This window comes from Narcine bancroftii, chromosome 3 (genome assembly GCF_036971445.1).
Source record: "Narcine bancroftii isolate sNarBan1 chromosome 3, sNarBan1.hap1, whole genome shotgun sequence".
In the NCBI taxonomy this organism is placed as follows: Eukaryota; Metazoa; Chordata; class Chondrichthyes; order Torpediniformes; family Narcinidae; genus Narcine; species Narcine bancroftii.
This window is the reverse complement of record NC_091471.1, coordinates 110,960,523-110,982,220: the sequence shown is the minus strand read 5'-3', so window position 1 is coordinate 110,982,220 and position 21,698 is coordinate 110,960,523. Positions and strand designations below refer to the sequence as shown.

The 21,698-nt window shown below is 39.3% G+C and overlaps 1 protein-coding gene across 24 annotated transcripts in view; it reads right to left on the bottom strand.

Annotated features, from left to right (window-relative positions):
• rbm47 (RNA binding motif protein 47) overlaps positions 1–21,698 on the bottom strand; it is a 365,648-nt gene that overhangs the window by 333,767 nt on the left and 10,183 nt on the right. For 2 of the 24 annotated variants that reach the window (XM_069924850.1, XM_069924854.1), the window contains exon 2: positions 7,523–7,605. The exons of the other annotated variants lie outside the window; for them this stretch is intronic. The gene's annotated coding sequence lies outside the window, so the exon portion shown is untranslated. The remainder of the gene's footprint in view (positions 1–7,522; positions 7,606–21,698) is intronic. 24 annotated transcript variants of the gene reach the window in all.

Sequence of the window (21,698 nt, the reverse complement as noted above, 5' to 3'; positions counted from 1 at the left end):
GGAATAAAGGCATGCAAAATTTAATTATATAAAGTGGTAGGTACTGTACTGTTTTTTGACTTAAAATAGGTTTGCCGGAACACCATCCCATCATAAGTTGAGGAGCACCTGTATTTTATTCCTTAGGATTTGCACACAATATTCCAGCAGCTTCATTTGGGCTCAAAATCATTTCAGTGAAATATCCTTACTCTTATATTCAAATGCTGTTGCAATAAAGATTGTCTTCCGAAATGCTTACCGTACATTAAATTTAGTGAGCCATGTGCAAATAAATGTAGGTTCATGGTTTTTTTTAAAAAAAACTCTGCTTTTCTATTTTATCTGACTTTAAGTAGTTCTTTGTGTTTACATGTCATGTTATATAAATCCTGCTGAATCCTCCAGGTACGACTTATTAAAAATTCACTATTGCTTCCATTTTAAAATCCATTTTATAGTGGGTTCATGTGCAATCCAGGGTTAATGAGATTTATGGAATTAATTTCAAGCTTTACAAATGAGTAATATTCTATCATGGATCAAATTTAATTTCAGCCACCTGGCACAAATGGACACAGCTCCACTGTGGGCATTTTTCAAAGCCTCTTTAAAGGAGCAACAAGGGTGTTGAAAAGGACATTTTTATTATGTAGAATGGGAGCGTGCAACAAAAATAAGATAATTTTAAATAACAACCATGCTACACTAATTCAGAATAATAATTAAAATGTTAATTTTTTATGGATTTTCGCGTCTATTCAATCTTTTTTTGTTGTTGTAATGGTCAAAATTTATCAGCTATAGATTTAGCCCAGTATTTTACATTTCTATCAAATTATGAAATAAGCATGGCAAATGAAAACAAAATACATCAGACATTGTTTAACATAAAATATTGTCTATTGTATGCTTTTCTGAGTTGAAAGAAATTCAAATTCAGAAGAGATGTCCAAGATCATCTTGATCTGCTGCCTGATCTACCACTCTAACTGTAGGATGAGAGATCCATTTGGAAAAATAGATGGAGAAGGAGGATTAAAGAGATAAATTGGACATACTGCCAAAAAGAACTTTATGATGGAAATATTATCCTGACCATTCAAGCACCAACATTCAAGCACTGAATTCTTGAGCTTGTTCAATAAAGTATCATTGACCATTCATAATGACAACCTAAATGACAAAAAAACCATATTTCTTTTCCCATAACTGGACATAGATGGCTGGCCAAACTTTGTGTCCATTTTCCATGAGGGTCCAGAATTTGCAATTGTTGCCCACTTTTATTCCTTTTGTCAAAAGCTTTCTGAATTTCATCTGTCATGTGCTCTCCCATTCCACCAATAATTCTATGTCCTCTTGACTTTTCTGATCTTTCTTTGATATATACTTTTTTATATATATACAATGTTTGGGAAAGGAGTTCTAAGTTTGCAAAGCCAGGAGACCAGCACATTTTGTGTGTGGGCCCCTACCAAAATATTCCATCACGTACAAACCCAAAAACACACTGAACGGATCAAGTCTTAAACAACTAAGCATACATAAAGTGGAACACAAAAGTCTGCTTATGCAGGGATTGAAGTAAAAACACAATGCAAGAGAAACCCAGCAGGTCAACAGCGTACTTTATATAGCAACAAAAAAGATACATAGCCAACATTTTGTATGTGAGCCCTTTATTAAGCTCATACCTTGAAAACCTCCACCCATCATTTTGTTCAGGTGCCTGCCTTCAATTTTGGCCAATCTTGAAAACCGGATGGCATTAACATCGACCTCCAGTTTCTGTGAGCACTGCCCATTCTCCCTCTTTTCTCTATTCCTCTGTCTCCTTTCCAACAGCTTTCTACTCCTTTCCCTCTCCATTCACATAGCTATCACCCCTTCCCTTGTTTTCTCATGTGCCTTCCCTCCTTGAACCACCTATTATTTCTTGCTTGAGGGCCTCCCCCAGCCATTTTATTTAGGTACCTATGACAGATTATAGATATGTTTTTGGGAGATAAATTGGGGCAGGTTTTTTTTTCGTGTAGGTTACATACAAACCCTTTAAAACAGATTTTATTTAAAATACTGAAGCTCTGCTCATGCTAGACAGGCCAGCACCAAGAGCCTTTGCAAAAGCATTGGAGAGTGCCCGAGACTTCACTAACGGATTGTTGTTTACAAAAAGGCAACAGATGAAAGAACTTGTCGGAGATGCAGGCTGTCTTCTGTTCTAAGAGGGTCATGTGGTTTTGCAAGTAGAGAAAGTAAAACAGGTTTTCTTCTCTGAGAGAGAGAGAGAATTCAGTTCTGCAATTTTACAGACAGCAGCAGCAGCAGCTGGGTCTTGAACAGAAAAAGCTGGCAAGCTTATGGAAAACCCCCATTTGGAAGATGGGTTGAGTGCTTAGTTCAGCCTGTTCAAAGCCCTTGTAGTTCATGCAGCAGGAGAGAAAGATAAGAGAAACAAGAAGAAACTCTGTGATGAGCTGAAAGTAGGAGGTTATCATCGGGAAAACCCTGATGGGGCAAGTTTCTTCAGAAAGACACTGAAGTGGCTGGTTACAAAGAATCAGATGTGGGTGTCCAGTGAACAACAAATCTCTCTCTGAAAACTGATGGGTAACTTCCTGAGTGATAACCATTTACCTTTCAAGCACCAAAGCCTGGTGAACTTCATAAATGTTAAATTCTGTGCACAGTATAAGAACTGCCTGCAACCATTGAACTCGGAGGAATGATAAGTGAGATTGGACTGTGAATCAAAGAACTTTTCTGAACTCACATACACATTACATACATGTGAGCTTAGAATTAGAAGGGGGTTAAGTTAGGTTAGTTAAATTAATAGTGATTACATACACGTGATCTTAGAATTAGAAGGGGGTTAAGTTAGGTTAGTTAAATTAATAGTGATAAGATAACGTTTGATCCTGTTTTCATGTTTAAAGATAATTAAAAGGAACCTTTGTTTAATAACCATTTGTCTTAGTGAATATCTATTGCTGCTGGATTTTGGGGTCCTCTGTGCTTGTGACAACCTACCCACATTTTGTTTATACCTTGATGATGAAGGGCTCAAGTCTGAAACGTTAGTTATCTTTATCTTTTCCATATGAAGTATGCTTTTTGACCTGCTGAGTTTCTCCAACATTGTGTTTTTAAGTAAATTTAAAGTTTTTGACCTAATGGAGTAAATCAGTGAAATAGTGAGTTGCAGGTCAGAATGAGGAGTGATTTCATTGAAACACAGAAGGGGTGGGGTTGGGGGGGGGGGTCTGATAGCACTGATATAGAGATGTGTTCACATGAGAATTTAGAAATTATGTCTGTTTAAAATAAGGGGTCATTCATTTAAGAGATGGAGTGGAGATGAATTATCTTCTCTTAAAGGGTCATGAGTCTTTGAAATTGACTTTTTTAAAAAGTATTGGAAGCAGAGTTCTTAAATATACTTAAAGCAGAGGTACTTAGATTCTGATAAGCAGGGGAGTGAAAGATAACAAGCGATCAGTGGGAATGTACACAATTGATGTTGTAATGTGATCAGTGATCATCTGTTGAATGTTGGGATAGGCTTAAGGGCCTGTCACCTCCTAATTTGTAGATTTGTATGTAAATGGATTAATGATTTACAGGGGGTTGCAATGAAGAGGAAAGATTAGAGAGGACAGAGAAAAAGGCCAAAATTCAGAGGTGAGGTGAGGTAAGGTGAGGTGAGAAGAGGGGAGGGGAGACGAGACCTGCAAGGGGACAGGAGGGGAGAAGGGAGCCCTGCAAGGGACGGGGTGAAGGGATGGAGTAGAGTCCTGCAGGTGAAATGGGTTCTATGGAAAACAAAATGTGGGTCTTGGCTGTGGGAGGCTGCAATTTTCTAGTCATTGGTATCAGGGTCAAAATAATGGCTGGTTCCAATGGTGGGAAGCCCCCAAGGATGGGGGCTTTATCAGTCGAAATCATAAAGCAGACCTATTTGCCTTAGACCTGGTCAGGAGCTTCCTGAGTTATGCTGAACCATACATTGTATTCAATGGGGGGGAGGGTGTCCCATTTTTGCATAAGTTGTCCAAATTATTCACTGCTCACATTTGCTTGAAGAAGTTTTATTCACAAGTACTAGCAAAATGTCTGCTAGTATGAATGCTTTCTCTTCTGCCATCTGGTAGGAGGTACCATAGCACTCAGGTTGTTACATCCAGATTGGGCAACAGTTTTTTCCCCAAGCCTTCAGGCTCCAAAATTTCCAGAACATATGTGGATAGTGTACCACAGATATGTCATAATATTTTAATATTTCAATGTGTTTAACTTCTATTCTAACGTATATTTATGTAAATATGCTCTGTGGTCTCGACTTTACTGTGTGAGCAAGGTGACTTGACGAGATTTCAAGAGGATATAAATAAGCTGAGTGGGTGAGGAAGTGCAGGTCAGATGCAATATCATGTGGAACAATGTGAAGTTTTCTGCTTTGAATTACACAACAGAAAAACTTGGTGGTTTTTAAAATTGTAAGAAATTGACTGATGTGGACGTTCAATAGAAGTTGGTGTCATATGTAACAGTATTTAGAGGTGGTTTGGAAGGAATTGTTAGAGCAGCTTGCACACACACATTTTAAAACAGAATATTTGCAGGACTTTTGCAGAATGCTTTTTGCAGGAGGCAACAAAGCATTGACAGCAGCTTGCTTGGGAGAGCATGTGATCTTTGCAGGAAGAGGAGAAGAGTTTTGCTCTCAGAGAGAGAGGGTGTGAAACAGAGAGAGAAGGAGTCACAGAAATCAGTTCCAGAGGGACAAGCTGGCAAACTTTAGAAGGCTGTCTGGTCAAAGGAGAAGACTGGCGATCTGAAAGGTGACCTGAAAGAAAGAGGATCATCTGGAGAAACCTGAAGGGGGCAAGTTTCATGAGCAAGACTGATTGAGAAGGAATCAGTTGCGGATGTCCTGGAAAAGGAATCTCTCTCTGAAAGTCAGCAAGAATCCTCCTGAGTGGTAACCATTTGCCTGTTAAGCACCAAAGATGGGTGAACTTTGTTAATGCTAACTTCTGTGCACAGTACAAGAGTTGCCTGCAACCAGTGAAATTGGATTGTGATCCAAAGAACTTTTATAATCTTAAATATACATTACACACACCTGCGCTTAGTATTAGCAGGGGGATTAAGTAGTTAGGTAGGTTAAGTAATAAGTTAAAGTTAATTCTGTTTTGTTGTTCAAATATAATTAAAACAACTTTTGTTTAAGTAACCCTGTGTTGTGGTGCATATCTATTGCTCCTGGTTTTTGAGGTCCTCTGGACTCCACAACACCTAGATTCAAGTTACTGAAAGCCAATCTTCAGGTGTTGCAAGTGATCAGGAAAGCAAATAATGTGCTGGCCATAATCATGAGAGGTTTTCAATATAGGAGAAAAGCAAGAATACATGGGCTTGGTGAGAGTTCAGATGGATTATGTTTAGTAAAGAATATATGTATAAAGAATATCATTAGTGCGGAGCAGCAAAAATTAACTGGCTTGGTTTCAGGAATGTTGATTTTTCTGCATTCTCTGAAGTTTAGAAAATTGGAAAACTTTTAACATTTCTTACAAGGCTCAACAGGTAGGATGCCAAGAAGTCCAGGGTTAGGGGTCGCACTCAGAATAAGGTATCAGTTGTTTAGGACTGATAAAGTTATTCATGAAAAAGATGGTGGACCTTTAAAATTCTGCACTACCAAGGGCTGAGAAAGTAAGCTAGTTGAAATGGAGAGTTTTTTTTTTATCTTTAGGAAATTAAGATATGTGAGATTTGTTCAGGAGTACGTTCTGAAGTAGAAGGTCAGATTGATTTTGACAAATGACGAAGCAGGCCTAATAGGAAAATGGCGTACTCCTCCTCCTATTTCTTAGCTTTAGCAACTCAGGAAGACACATTTTCATCATCTTTCTCAGAGGATGAATGGATAGGTAATAAATCCAGCTCTGACAGCTACTACCCATATCAGTTGAACAAATTTTAATATTGAAGGCATCACAGTTTCTAACTTATTTAAAACTCTTCCAGTTTGAGTTGGTATTTTCACTATTTTCTGGAAATAATGGCAGAAGACAGGATTGATGTTAAAATGTATGTAAAGCATGATGTAAGAAGTTCCTATTGCTATTTTTTTCTCAGGGGACTGAAGATCAGGTGAAAATCCAAATCTTATTCTTAATCTTACCAAATTGTCTCTAAGTGAATCATATTTTTTTAGATGATATGCGATCCTTCTGCAGGGAAGCAGAACCCATAAAAGACAAGAGCCAGCAAGATGTCTATTATTCTGCGTGTATAATAAAGAATTACATTTCACAGTAGGCAATGCGCGTAGTGTGCATGGGAACAAAAAGACCACAACAGAAGTTGGTTGCGTTGTTGGTTCAAGCAGCTTGAGAAATAAAGTTGTTTAAGTGTTTTTAAAAAAAAAACACAATACTATGTCTACATTCCGTGGCCAGTGTCTTTTCACTTAACAGCTTTCAATCAGTCTCTGCGGTGTCCTATCCCAGGATAGAACAGAGAAGATCTGGAAAGCAACAGAGATAGATGAAACAATGAAAGAGCACAAAGATATAATGTAGAAAGGATGGCCAATAGCTAAGAATGACTGTCAAATGTGTATTCGGGATTATTGGGCATGCAAAGATGAACTGTCAGTTGTGATAGATATGGTCTTCAAAGGGAACAGGTTTGTAATTCCAGTGTTGCTATGTAAGGAAATGCTCCAAAAGATATACAAAAGACATTTTGGTGAGGAAAAATGCAAACACAGAGGCCAAGAGGTGATATACTGGCCAAGAATGAACCAAGACACAAGTCAGACCACTGCTTCATGCGAAATATGCCTTACCTATAGACAAAACAGCAAGCAGAACCACTTACACCACACCCTGTACCAGATAGGCCGTATTTCAAAGTTGGAGTAGATTTGTTTGACTGTAATGGGAAGAGTCATTTAGTAGTAACAAACTATTTTTCCAATTACCCAGTGGTAGCAACACTGCAGTCAACATCCAGCAAAGCAGTTATCACTTTCATGAAAAATGTGTAGTATCAGACAATGGTCCACAATTTTTGAGCAGTGTATTTGAGCCCTTTGCCAAAACTTGGGGCTTTTGACATACAACTTCAAGTCCACATCACCCAAAGTCTAATGGCCTAGCAGACAGTTCTGTCAAAGTGGTGAAGAGCCTCATGAAGAAAGTGCATGATGGATGAGAGGATTTCCACAGAAGTCTAATGATTTACAGAAGTGTGCCACATAGAATGGTCTTTCTCCTGCCCAAATGCTGATGGATCGACACATACGTACCAACCTGCCAATTCATGAAAATCTGTTGACCCCCAAAGGACCATACAAATAATGTGCTAAAGTGGAAGGGAAAGTAAAATAGAAACGGTATCATGATAAGTTTGCAAAAACCCCATCTGTCCTGAAGCCTGAAGTACAGTGCGAATCCAAAATCACAATTCTGGCACATGGTCCATGCAAGGATATATGCAAGAAGAAATAGATCCACATTCCTACCAGATCCAGACAGAGGGAGAGACACCTGAGAAGGAATCGCATGAATCTACAACCACAAGCTCCAACCCGTTGTGACCAGTCACCTGTCAGTACACAAAAGGGGTCAGCACATGTAGAAAAGGAACATGTTCAGAGTTCACAAAAAGATACAAATACTAATGCAGCAAATGCAAGCAATACACCGGTGGAAACACATACCAGACCAAAAAAAGAATGTTAATCCACCTCAGAGACTGATTGAAAGCTGCTGTGAAAAGAGACTGGCATAGAATGTAGATACACTTGTTATGCAGACATAGTATTGAGCTTGTTTTTTTTTTTATTCATTTTTTTTTTAATGGAGAAGATGTGTTATTATGTGTGTATAAGCGTATTGTTTATAAATTGTTACTTGCATGAAGCATTAATGCTATTTCAAGATCCACAAGTAATGGACTTTACATATATTTGCATCTAAATTATCTGACAACGTGTTTGAAAATTATTAAAACAACTGTCAAAATATGAGAGTAATTTGCAAAAATATTGGCTTTAAATAAATATTTAGTTCTGCTATTAGGTCATTAACAGGTTGCATGTAGATGTGTATAAGGCTTAATTACCTTCACATTGATTTCCAAATTACAGCCTCCTCCTATGAATTAGGCACCATTATCTAATAACTAATATTCAAATTCAGTAAATCTGCATTTTTACCAATTGTTTTCTATAGACAAAGGAGTGTGGGGTTGTTGCATTTAAGATAAGTATTCAGATTTTATTAAATATTGACCATGCATTTAAATAGATGTGATCCAGCAACATGTGACAATATACTATTTTTTGGAGAAGTGAATATGCATATACAAATTGTAACTGCCAATGAGTTACTCAAATACAATAAAAACTCCTTGTACAGTATAATTCTGATTATCCGAAATTGGATCCTCCGAAATCCTGTTATCCGGAAAAAAAAAATGAGCCGAACTAACTGGGGATCTCAGGCTCCGAGCAGCAGCAGGGACCTCAAGCTCCCAGGCAGGAGCGGGCCTTGGTGGGGAAGTGTTAGTGATTGGCGGTAGCCAGAATTTTTTGGGTGAGAATTAAGTATTATTTTAATGCTTAAAAACCTTTATCTTGTTGTTAAAACACTGTTACAAGTGATTTGCTGTTGATACTGGGCTGTTTTTTAAAAATTACCAGTTCTCTGAAAAAAAAGTTTATCCGAAATGGGCCCAGTCCTGGCCATTTTGGATAATCAGAATTGTATTGTATTCTGAATTCAAACTGGTAGCCTCAAGCAATGGAAAAAAAAACTGAGGAAAAACATTTTTTAAAATGAAAATAAATAAGAATAGATAAAAATGCATATTTAAAATTGTAAAGTAAATGTCTCTTAAGTAACATATAAACCTTTAGTGAAGATGGGAGCAAGTATTCAGCCAGCGGAGTGCCTTGGTCTTCTTTGCTTGTAGCAGCTGTTTGAATAAAGTTGTGTGAAACAGCAATGGTGTCACTCAGGATGAAGAGCTGGTTGATTCTGCTGGCCATTGGGGTGATTCTCTTAAAGTGTCTTATTAAGAGTCGCACCAGTCAGAGGCTTTATCTGTAAACCTGGGGAAAGGGTGGGGGGGGGGGGGGGTAATTATCTATAACGTTTTTGTTTGTCTTTTGAGTGGTTCCGTGGAGGGGAGATTAGAGGCTAGGTATCCTGTGGTGATTCAGGCACATTCTGATACTCCACCACAAGTAAGAAGAATGATGAATGACTTCCTTCTTGCCTGAATGAATGATACTCCCAACACCTAAAAGGATCTTAGCCATCCAGGAAAAAGCATCCCAGTTGATTGGTACCTCGTCCAACATCCTAAACATTTATTCCCTCTACAAAATGCAACTGAGATATACATCTACTGTAGGCTTATTCAACAGCAATGGAATATTTTCATCAAAATAACTGCTGTGATTTAAGAAGGTAGCTTATCATCACCTGCTGTAGTTCCTTAGAGCAGTATCTTAGACCCAGCCATCTTCAGCTACTTCACCCCCTTTAAATGGTTTTATAATGATTGCATAATGTTTAATCCCACTCACATTTCTTCAGTAAATGAAACAGTCCATGTCTCTATGCAGCAAGAACCTACATAACATTCACATATGGAACAATAAGCAGCAAATAGGATTTCAATCACAGATGCATCAGACAATGATTATTTCAAATAAGAGAGTCGAACCACCAACCGATGATATTCAAAGGCATTTTTATCACCATGTCCCCTCTGATCAACAATCTTAGAGTGACCAGAAACTCTATTTGACCAGCAACATAAATAATGAGTGATTCATCTTTTGACACTACAATTCTTAAAAGGTATATGTCAAGAGTATAATGGAATCCTCTACACTTGCTTGACTGAAAGCAAATCCAACAAATCTTAAGAATCTCAAACATTTCTTATATTTCTCAAACTGTTGTTATCGACCTCTCCCTTCAAACAGAGCAGAGAGAGAATTACCTAACCTTCAACTTTTGCATACTAGCTGCCACATCTAGTATATCATCCTTTGTTATAATTTCTGCCAGATGAAATGAGATACCATCACCAGCTGCATCTTCCTTTCTTCTCCCCTTTCCATCATCTGCAACCAGCACTCCCTCCATGACTCACTGATCTGTTCATACCAATGCAGGGTGGCATGGTTTGTGTAACGGTTAGTGCAACGCTACTATGGCACCAGTGATTGGGATCGGGGCTTGAATTCCACGCTGTTTGAAAGACTTTGTACATTCTCCCTGTGTCGGTTTGGGTTTCCTCCAGGTGTTCCCATTTCTTACCACCATTCAAAATGTACTGGGTGATGGAGGTTAATTGGGTGTAATGGACTCGTGGGCCAAAAGGGCCTGTTACTGTACTAACTAAATTTAAAAATAAATTTGTTGGCTACTATCAATGCCAGATATAGATTGGTCCATTATAATTTTCTTCATCAACCGTACCTCAGCCCACAGAAATTACACCAATATAAACTTGAATTATCAAAGGTGTGTTTTAGGTGTGGTGTAGAGGTTGGTTCCTTTTTACATTCTACCTGGCATTGCATGCAGGTGAGGCCCTTCTGATATGACCTCTGTGACACCCTAACTAAGATCACGGGAATACCCAAGCAGACACAGGGAGAATGTACAAACTCCTTACTGACATTGCAGGAATCGAACCCCAGTCCGATCGCTGGTGCTGTAACAGCTTTGTACTAATTACCTCACTAACCATACTGCCCAAACTCTAGAAACTTCTGGGAAACAAAGATTTGGCAATCTGGAATGCACAAAGAGAATCAGAATCAGGTTTATTGTCATGAACACGTCACAAAATTTGTTGCTTTGCAGAGGCAGTATTGAGCATTACAGGTGTAAAAATTGAGAAGAGGGTATCAGAATCAGAATTTATTGTCACAAACGAGTCATGAAATTTGGTGTTTTGCGGCAGTATTATAAGGCAAACATTCATATTATAACCATCTTACAACATTACTATATAAAAATAATAGTGCACGTAAAGTAAGGCAGTGTCTTTGGTTCATTGATTATTCAGGAATCTGATGGCAGTGGGGAAGAAGCTGCCCTTGTGTTCTTGAGTGCTTGTCTTTAGGCTCCTGTACCTTTTTCCCGATGGTAGCAGAGTGAAGAGGGCATGGCCGGGATGGTGGCCTGGGTGGTGAGGGGTCCTTGATGATGTCGGCTGCTTTTTTAAAATACTGCCTCTTGTAGATGTCCTTAATGGAGTGAAGAATTATGGCACTAGCTGAACTTACATCCCTCTTTTCTTGGCTGTGCATTGCCAACTCCATACCCGACAGTGATGCAACTAGTTAGAATACTCTCCGCAGTACATCTTTGGTGGCATACCAAATCTCCTCAAACTCCCAATGAAATATAGCTGCCGGCAAGCCTTCTTCACGATTACATCGACATGGTGGATCCACGGTAGATCTAAAGAGATGTTGACCCTCAGGAATTTGAAGTTCTTTACCCTCTCCACTGCTGACCCTTGGTTTGTGTTTTCTCAGTTTCCCCTTCTTGAAGTCCACAACCATTAGCTTTGCTAATGTTGAATGGAAGGTTGACACTATTCAACTAGTTGACCTATCACTCCTGTGAGAACAGCAGTGAAAATGCTGAATGATCAAAGGAACTGCTAACATTAACCATCTGAGACTCTCATATTCACAAAATAATATTATTTATTTGTATATAAGAATACTTGTCCTGCATATGTATTGCTTGTCCATTTGTGTGTTATATCCAGATATGTGTCTATGTTTTGTAATGAGGACCAGAGAACACTGTTTTATTGTGTTGTACAATCCGATGACATTCAACTTGACTTGAATGTACGCTTCCTCATTGCCATCTGTGATTCTGTTGACAACCATGGTGTCATCGGCAAATTTGTAGATGGCATTTGAATTGTGCCTAGCCACACAGTCATAGGTGTACAGAGTGAAGAGCAGTGGACTAAGCAAACATCCCTGAGTTGCACCTGTGTGGACTGAGAGTGAGGTGGAAATGTTGTTACCAATCCGCACTGACTGTGATCTTCCAATGAGGAAGTTAATGAGGTGCAGAGGCCCAGGTTTTGAAGCTTGCTGACCAGTATTGAGGTGATGATGGTGTTGAAAGCTGAGCTGCAATTAATGAAAAACAGCCTGATGTGTGTGTGTGTGTGTGTGTGTGTGTGTGTGTGTGTGTGTGTATTGCTGTGTCCAGGTGATCCAGGGCTGAGTGGAGAGTCAGTGAAATTGCATCTGCTGTGGAATGGTTATGGCAATAGGCAAATTGAAGTGGTATAGGCCTTTACTGAATACAAATTAAAATCTGGTTATGACTAACCTCTCAAAGCATTTCATTACAGTAAATGTGAGAGCTACTGGGTTGTAGTCATTGAGGCCCCTCACTCTGCTCTTCTTGGGCACCGGTATAATTGATGACCTTTTGAAACAGGTAGAAACCTCCAATTGCACCAGAGATGGAAAATGGCCATGAACACTTCAGCTAGTTGGTCAGTAAAGATTTTCAATACATTACTAGGCACACTATTAGAGCCTGATGCTTTGTGAAGAATCACCCTCTTGAAGGATGTTCTCAGGTTGGCCTCTGAGACAGATGTCAAAGAGTTGCCGATTTCTGCAGGGATTTTCATTAGTGCAGTTGAATTCTCCTTTTTAAAGTGAGGATCACAGCCATTTATGATGTTAGGTTTTGCCTTGTAGAATGCAATGGCCTCCAAGTCCTGCCACAGCAGGTGAGTATCTGATTCTGTTTCTAGTTTCACTAAGAATTGCCTCTACTGTTAAGATAGCCTTCCATAGGTCATAGTTGGACTTCCTGTAGAGATTTGGATCACTGGTTTCAAATGCTATTGACCAAGCCCTCAGTAGGTTTGAAATCCTGTGTTTCATCCACGGTTTTTGGTTGAGGTACTCACAGTATGTGCACACACTCATCCACAAAAGTCCTGACATTGGTGACAGCAGTGGCATATTCATTCAAGTTTGAAGATGGATCCTTGAATATGGTCCAGTCCATTGATTCAGTCTTTCAGGCACTCCTCTGCCTCCCTCGACCATACTTTTGCTGTCTTCACCACTGGTTGCTATAGTCCTCAGTCTCTGCTTGTATGCCGGGAGTAGAAGTACAACCAAATGATCAGACTTGGGGCATGGGATGAGCGATTGTGGGATGGCTCAATAGGCATTTTTGATGGTGGTATAACAGTGGTTGGGTACGTTGGCTCCTCTGGTTGCACAGACAATATGTTGGTGATAGTTTGTTAGAGACTTCTTCAGGTTGGTCTCATTGAAGTCTCCTACAATGATTGGGAAAGTATCAGGACTGCTGATTACAGTGCTTGTCCCCTCCAGTGCTAGCCTGATGTCAGCCAGGGGCAGGATGTACACAGCCACCAGAATGAAGGTGGATAATTATATTGAAAGAAAGAATGCACAACACTTGATCACCAGATGCTCTAGGTCAGGGAGCAGGACTGGAACATGACCATTAGGATTGTGCACCACAATGAATTGACAATTAAGTTAAATTGATGATAATAAGAAAGTTAACATTACATTCTGCATCGCAAATATGGATGGGACTACCATCTTAGATCTGAGAAGTTGTAAAGAACTGTAGTTGACTTTAGTAAACAAAATGAAACATTTACTTAATATTAAGATATATAAGAGAGCTTTGGACAGTGAAAAGGTTAGGGAAGCAATTTCCCATTTGATCAAAATTGCCCAAGAATATCACTGAACATAAAGCAGCACAAATTGAATCCTGCGAATTACAGTCTAATTAGTCTCCACACAGTCATGAGAAAAATTAATGAAATGTACTATTCTATCATTTAATGACGATGATGAGTGTTTATTGTCACATACAAATGTACAAATGCAATGAGATTCTTGCTTACTGCAGCTACACAGGCATATAAAATAAAATAACAAACAATAAGAAAAGATTACATTAGCACAATGTACCATGAGAGGAAACAAGTCCAAAGTATAAAAGATAAATGATCAGTTGCAGTAGTGCAAAAAAAAGTGCTGCTTCAATAATGCAGATAGATCTTTGGTGATCCAAGAGTAGTGCTGTAATCTAGAGTGAGGTTTAAGAGCCTGAGAGCAATGGGGGGAAAAAACTATTCTCATGTTCAACTCCAACAGGATAAATTCCAACATTTTTGACAAGCAATATTTCTACCATAATTGATCTGGAGGTCACCACTGATCAGAATCAGATTTAATGTCATGAACATGTCACAAAATTTGTTGTTTTGCAACAATAGTATTAGGCATTACAGATGCAAAAATTCCTATAATTTACATTTCCTTCAGTATACTAAAAATAAATAATTAGTGCAAAAGAAAAAAAAAGTGAGGTAGAGTCCATTGTCCATTCGGAAATCTGATGGTGGAGGGGAAGAAGCTGCTTTTGTAACATTGGGTGTTCGTCTTTTGGCTCCTGTACTTTCTTCCTGATGGTAGCAGTGAGTATGGCCTGGATGGAAAGGACCCTTGATGACAGAGGCTGCTTTCTTGAGACACTGGCTCTTAAAGATATCCTTAATGAAGACTAATGCCCATGATGGCGCTGGCCAAGTTTACAACACCCTGTACCCTTTTCCTGTCTTGTGCATTGGCACCAGACAGTGATGCCACCAGTTGGAATGCTCTCCACAGTACACCAGTAGACATTTGCAAGTTTTTGATGACATACCAAATCTTCTCAAACTCCTAACGCAACATAGCTGCTGAGGAGCTTTCTTCACAATCACATAGTTGTCAACAGAAGGAGGCACAAAAGCATCTCAATAATAAAGAATCGGGACAAAAGACAAGGAAGAATTTTTAAAATTGCTAGAGAAGAAGTACTAAACAAATTATCTGGGCTAAAGGCTGACAAGCGCCCGTATCATGATGTCTTAAAAGAAATGGGAGCAGAGATAATGCCTGCAAGCTCACACCAAGACACAAGAGCAACTTGTCCGTGAACTACTCTTTGCAGACGATGCAACTTTAGTTGCCCATTCAGAGCCAGCTCTTCAGCGCTTGATGTCCTGTTTTGCGGAAACTGCCAAAATGTTTGGCCTGGAAGTCAGCCTGAAGAAAACTGAGGTCCTCCATCAGCCAGCTCCCTACCATGACTACCAGCTCCCCCCACATCTCCATCGGGCACACAAAACTCAAAACGGTCAACCAGTTTACCTATCTCGGCTGCACCATTTCATCAGATGCAAGGATCGACAACGAGATAGACAACAGACTCGCCAAGGCAAATAGCGCCTACACAAAAGAGTCTGGAAAAACAACCAACTGAAAAACCTCACAAAGATAAGCGTATACGGAGCTGTTGTCATACCCACACTCCTGTTCGGCTCCGAATCATGGGTTCTCTACCGGCATCACCTACGGCTCCGAGAACGCTTCCACCAGCGTTGTCTCCGCTCCATCCTCAACATTCATTGGAGTGACTTCATCCCTAACATCGAAGTACTCGAGATGGCAGAGGACGACAGCATCGAATCCACGCTGTTGAAGATCCAACTGCACTGGGTAGGTCACGTCTCCAGAATGGAGGTCCATCGCCTTCCAAAGATCATGTTATATGGCAAGCTCTCCACTGGCCATCGTGTCAGAGGTGCACCAAAGAAGAGGTACAAGGACTGCCTAAAGAAATCTCTTGGTGCCTGCCACATTGACCACCGCCAGTGGGCTGATATCACCTCAAACCGTGCATCTTGGCGCCTCACAGTTCGGTGGGCAGCAACCTCCTTTGAAGAAGACCGCAGAGCCCACCTTACTGACAAAAGACAAAGGAGGAAAAACCCAACACCCAACCCCAACCAACAAATTTTCCCCTGCAACCGCGTCTGCCTGTCCCGTATCGGACTTGTCAGCCACAAACGAGCCTGCAGCTGACGTGGACATTTACCCCTCCATAAATCTTCGTCCGCGAAGCCAAGCTAAAGAAGAGAAAAAAAAATATACACACACATAGTACAGAAACAGGCCATCTCGACCCCTCTCGTCCGCACAAGTGATATTCTCTAGTCCCACCTACCTGCCCTCTGTTCAAAACCCACCAATCCCCTCACATCCATGCACCTATCCAACAAATGACAAAATTAACCCTGTTGCAACCATTTCTTCCGGAAGGTCATTCCACTCAGCCTCCACTCTCTGAGTGAAGCTTCCTCTCATGTTACTTCTAAACTTTTGTCCCCTAATCTTTAACCTATGAACCCCTCATTCCAATCTCACCTACCCTCAAGGGGAAGAGCCTATTTTCATCTACTCTATCTATCTCCCTCATAATTTTAAATACCTCTTTCAAATACCCCCTCAACCTTCTTTGCTCCAATGAATAAAGACCTAGTCTACTCAATCTTTCTTTGTATTTCAGATACTGCAATCCAGGCAACATTTTAGTAAATCTTTTCTGCACCCTCTCTACATTATTGATATCCTTATAAATTGAGGACTAGAGCTGCACCCAGTATTTCAAATTTGGCATCACCAATGTCTTGAACAGTTTCAACATCACCTCCCAGCTCCTATATTCTATGCTTTGATTTATAAATGCCAGCATACCAAAAGTCTTCTTTTCCACCCTATCTACATGAGAATCCACTTTCAAAGAACAATGAACTCTTTGATCTCAAGATCTCTTTGTTCCTCAGCATTCCTCAATTCCCTCCCTTTCACTGCATATGTCCTGTGTGATAGTGCAGATTCTATCACCAATGTGTATATGTACATATGGTAGTGTAGGATGACTGTGATTGGCTGAGAGTGTAACCACACCTACTGGCAGGTCTTAAAGGATTGCTCCTATCCTATATTCTATGCTTTGATTTATAAATGCCAGCATACCAAAAGCCTTCTTTACCATTCTATCCACATGAGAAACCACTTTCAAAGAATGATGAACTGTTATTCCAAGATCTCTCTGTTCCTTTACATTCCTCAATGCCATTACCTTCACTGCATACGTCCTGTTTTGATTATTCCCCCCAAAATGAAGCACTTCACACTGATTGATATTAAACTCCATCTACCATCTTTCACCCCATTCTTCTAAGCAGTTCAAATCCTTCTGCAGTCCCTGAAAACCATCTTCACTATCCACAAATCCCCCTATTTTTGAATCATCCGCATATTTACTAACCCAATTTACCACTCTATCATCCAAATCATTACTGTAAATGACAAACAACAAGGGAGCAAACACCGAGCTGAGGCCCACTGCTCGTCACCGGCCTCCATCCTGACAGACAGTTATCTACCATGACTCTCTGGCATCTACCTTCTAGCCACTGTTGAACCCATCTGACTATCTCAATATTAATACCTAGCACCTGAACCTTCCTTACCAACCTTCCATGTGGAACCTGCTCAAAACATTCAACAAGATTTGTCAAACATTACCTTCCCCGCACAAACCCATGTGGGTGTCCCTGCCCCTCAAGATACTTATACATATGATCTCTAAGAATACTTTCCATTAGTTTACCAACCACTGACATCAAACTTACTGGCTTATAATTGCTGGGCCTACACCTGGAGCCCTTTTTAAACAGAGGAAGCACGTTTGTGACTCACCAATCCTGCGACACCATGCCTCCCCCTCCAGTGACTGTTGAAAAATCACTGTCAGAGCTTCCGCTATTTCCTTCCTGAATTCCCTCAAGGTCCTGGGGAAATTCCCATTGGGACCCAGAGACTTATCTACCGTTATATGCTTCAAAAGTTCCAATACCCCCTTTTTCATAATCCCTACATTTTTCATAATTACCCCTTTTGCTTCTCTTATCCTACACAATTCCATATCCTTTTCCCTAGTGAACTCATTCAATATCTCCCCCATTTCATTTGCCTCCATACACATTTGTGCACTCTGATTCTCTAATGGACCAATTTTATCCTTCACTCTCCTTTTGCTATTCACATATTTGTAAAAACCATTTGGATTTACTTTCACCCTATTTGCTATAACGACCTCATACCTTCATTTCGCTATCCTAATTTCTTTCTTAAGCTTCTTTTTACAATCCATGTATTTTCCAAGCATCTCATCTATACCTTGCTTGTTGTATTCTGCACCCTCAAAATCTCACCTTTAAATGCCCTCTAATTCTCCTCTACCTCCTTCCCATAAAACAAATCAGCCCAAACCACTCCATTCACATTTCATCAAATCTGGTTTTCCCCCACTGGAAAACCTTAATTTTCATACCAGATCTATCCCTTTCCATAATTATATTGAAACTAATGGTACTATGATCACTGGATTCGTAGTGCTCCCAACACACAGGTCAGTCACCTGCCCTATCTCATTCCCCAACAGTAGATCCAGTACCCAAGATTTTAGAAAAGTCAGTGGATTAGCAAGTTTAACATTCAACACCCCATTCAAAAATGGAGGAAGATGTGGCCAGGAGATAGGTACTTTTTTTACATTCTACTTGGTCCTGCTCTAAAGTGAGACCCTTTTGTGTAAATTTGGCAAATTTTTTTTAGAACAGGTTACAGGAATTAAATTCCCACAAAACCCAGTGCTATGTTATTAGGATTAGGTAATAATGAAGTGATAATACCAAAACTGAAATTATCTATATATATATATATATATATATATATAAATATATATATTTGCCCTGGCAGCAGCAAGAAAATGTAGCAGTAACATGGAAATCGGACACCCATTTAGGTACGGAGCGATGGAACGCAAAAATGCATAGCTGGGTTTCTCTTGAGAAGATTACCTGTAATCTGAGAAATACATATGATGTTGTCCTGGGTAAACTTGTACCTCTCTTTGTTCATTTTAGATTGGTCACAGTGTTTGAGCTACCGAAAGAAAATGGACACACACACCGAGAGCACTTCAGTTTATACAAATCTTTATTACTAAATCTAAAGCCGATTTCAAACTACAATATGCAAGCCCTTCCCAATTATATTTATCAACGCCTGGACTGGTCCCAACTGCCGAAGCAAGGCAACGACCGCAGACTTGTAATAGGTTGCCAGGCCGCCGGTAGCAGCTTCTCCACCTCCCCTAACCGGGACGTTGGTTAGACTCTAGAAGTTCTTCTTCTTGTTGAGAGATGTTGCCACCCCTCAGGGGAGTCTCTAACTTCAGCAGCAGGACCATGGCTTATATTACCCAAAAACTACTTATCCAAGCACCTATTCCCAGCACAAAAAAAAGATAACCGAGCAGCCTAGACTTCTATCAAATACCACATCTTTCTAGCTTATCACTTTGAATACAATGATTTACTTAGCTGCAAGGTCTCGCTTGACAGTCTGCGACCAACAAAATCCCATCAATCTCAAACAGCAACTGGCTAACAAGCAGGAAGATTAAACATTCTTGGTACCAGATGTCTTTTTGTCAGATAACTGCATCTCTGGGCCCCATGGTGGAATTAAGCTTATGTCTGTTGATTCTTATATTATTCTCAAAGTAGGTTACTAATACTCAGCCTTGCATAAGCAAAACCATGGTTTAAATCCTCCATTACACAAGAAAGAAGCTGTTTGGCCAAAAAAAAAGACTGAACTCTTATCAGAGTAATAAATTATCTCATTAGTCAACAGTTCTACCTTCATAACAAATCAAAGATAATGAAAGTAATTCAAAAAGGGTCCCCACAGTGTTTGAAAATTTGAATTCAAATCTGACATTGAGCATCTAATCTTCTCTAAATTTAAACATGACATAATCTTGTAGCCATTGAGCATGAATAAGCAGAACAACATCCCTCAAAATAACATTTTGATGTCATTTGAACAATTGAAGAACAAATATGGAATACCCAATAATACTTTATTTTGTTATTTCCAACTGAGAGTATTCTTAAGGGAAACATTAGCTTTAGAGATGCAGTTACCTATTTGTAGCAAATTGGAAACTCTTATTAGGAGAGGAAACATTTAAAAAAAATTACATCAGCAATATATCTTTTGCTGCAAAAAGGACTACATAAATCTAGTCAGAAATGGGAGATGGACTTGAATATTACATTCGATGAGCAAAGATGGTCTGATCTCTGTCAAGACAGTATGACAAATACTATTAATGTAAGGTATAGATTGGTTCAATATAATTTCTTACATCAATTATATTTAACACAACAATTGAAGATAATTATATCAGATTTATCAGATCAATGTTTTAGGTGTGGTGAAGAGATGGGTACATTTTTTGCATATTCAACTTGATCATGGTCTAAGACCCTTTTAGATGGACTTAAGGAAATTTTTAGAATGAGTTACAGGTATAGTATTCCCATTAAACCCAGATTTATTCTTATTGGGGAATATAAAAAGAACAAGATCTAAGTTAAAATTATCAATGTATAAAATTAAATTTGTTAAAATAGCTTTAGCAGTAGAAAGGAAATGTATTGCAGTGACTTGGAAATCAGATTCACATTTAGGAATGGGAAGATGGAATGCAGAAATACACAATTGTAGCCCTTTGGAGAAAATTACATATAATTTGAGAAATAAATATTTTATTTTTTTTGTGAATTTGGAGTCCTTATATGCAAATATTAGGTATAAATATGTAGAAATGTTTCTTCCAACTTCTTGAGTCCTGTGTTAACGTTCTTCCCTAACATGAAAGGACTATATAATATCTGTTTAATTCCAATGTGTTGGAATGCCCTGTTCTATGCAATCCAAGGTGTCATATTATTTCTTTATTCTTTCTTTGTGTTTGTCTTTGTGTTTTTATTGATGAATTACATATAGGGTGACTAGATGGGACTGCTTGCAAAATGAAATTTCTCAGTACATATGGTAACAAACCTGAACTGAAATTTAAAGAATTTGTTGGTGTGTAGGTAAGTACATTAACATTTTATAATTAGAGACAGAATGAGAGAGCTACACTCATGTGGTGAAGAAGAGTTATAAAAGCTTTTTGCAGGTTTCGGCACATCAGTGGTGGATGAATCAATTTGCAGAGTGAGAGAGCTACACCCAGGTCAGGGAGCATTTTACGGGTCTTGTCAGGGACAATGAGAGTGGGATTATGAATGGGAGGAGAAGCATTTAAAAAGCAGTGGGAGAGGTAGATGCTTGTTTAAATTTCTCCATAGGCAAAATAATTATAACCAATAAAAGGAAGGGCAGCGCAAGCAGATTGGCCAGTGTGTCAGAGGCCTAGTGTAAAAGAGGAAATGTAAGGCTTTAGTTCGAGAAGTTTTAGTGAGCAGAGGCTGAAATGGATGTGTAAGAATTGAGGGAAGGACAGGTTTTTCTAACTTTTCCCTGTCTAATAGGTAGTGGGAATGGTAGCCAGGGCAGGGACATACTCCTCTTGTAGAGTGTGGATAGTCAGGGCCATCACGAAATAAGGGCTAAAGGATGGATGACACTGGGAGCTGAACATCCAAGGAAACAGTGTATTGAATGGATAGACAGGTAAGTTGAGGGGATGATGTGGCTCTGTTGGTAAGGAATAACATTAAATCATTTGAAAGAGGTGGCAAAGGATCAGAAGATTATAAAATCATTGTGAATTGAGCTAAGAAAAGGCAAGGTTTAAAAAAAAACTGATGGCAATTATATACAGACCTCTAAATAGTAACTGGGATATGGACAATGAATTGTAACA